Here is a 1138-nt window from a genome sequence, read left to right as displayed (position 1 = left end):
AGGAATATAGGGTCTGGTTGAATAGGTACTAGCTAACACAATACTTCAAACCAGAACAGAGTGAAAACACCTTGACTTTTAAATTGATTTAAACAAAGAGTTCCAGCATAAGAGAAATTAGGATGATCACAGGATCAGCACTGCAAATCAAGGAGAGAAAAAAAAAAACCAGAGATATAGCGTATTTCAGACAATTTCACTGACAAGGCAATCATCTGTTCAGAGTCCTTTGAGACAAACCTCTGCTGTTTTACAGAGGAAAATTGCCAGTTGCTCTACTCCAAACACTTTCATTCTGCACTCTTTAGAATGACAAAAAGCCAGTCACTGGGTGCTCAGGGGTGCAGGCACCCAGTGTCTTCGCCTCTGCCCCTGCAGGTCCACTAGAGGGAGAGCCTAAATTAAACAACCTCAAATTACACCAGCAGTACAACAGGTGAAGATGCCAACTGCAAGCAAAGATCAATGACATTTTTCAAATATATGCAAGAGAAGGAGACTAAATAAAAAAAGATTTTATTTTCTTTAAAGAGCAAGAGAGCCATAAGTAACAGCTGTCTTGTGAACCAAAAGGATGTCCACAAAATAATCTTTAGTATTCCTCAGAAGATTCGATTTTTGTGAACTCTTGCACAAAGTTTAAAATTGATCTACAGCTTTATGAATTTCTGAACAGTGTGCTCAGCTAATATTAAAACTGCTTGCCCTTTATGGATGAAATACAACTTAAAATAATCAAGCTAATAAAAGAAATTGCCAAAATGAGAAAACATAGCAGAAAATAAGGATACTGCAAGAATTAAACTTTAATTGTCAGCAATTCTAGAGTAAAGGGGAAGTTATCTATATAGGATTTATTTATTTTACTTGAGTTAGAGATTCTATATGCTGGTTTTAGATATAATAGGAGACACAATTATTTACATAAATTATTAGAGACAAGTTGTCCTCTTCAGGTACAGATTTTTGAAGCAGTATTGTCAGAATATCAACCATGACTGCATGTGTTAGAAATTGTTTAAAGTCTAGCAGATAAATTGGAAGAAACAAAACTATAAATATATGTTTTGATCTTAATGTATTACCTTCAGACATTTTTCCCTTTGCGCAGGGAAAAATTTAATGAAATATAATAAGG

The sequence above is a fragment of the Antrostomus carolinensis genome, unplaced genomic scaffold (genome assembly GCF_000700745.2).
Source record: "Antrostomus carolinensis isolate BGI_N321 unplaced genomic scaffold, ASM70074v2 scaffold22795, whole genome shotgun sequence".
NCBI classification, from domain to species: Eukaryota; Metazoa; Chordata; class Aves; order Caprimulgiformes; family Caprimulgidae; genus Antrostomus; species Antrostomus carolinensis.
This window is presented reverse-complemented; position numbering follows the sequence as displayed.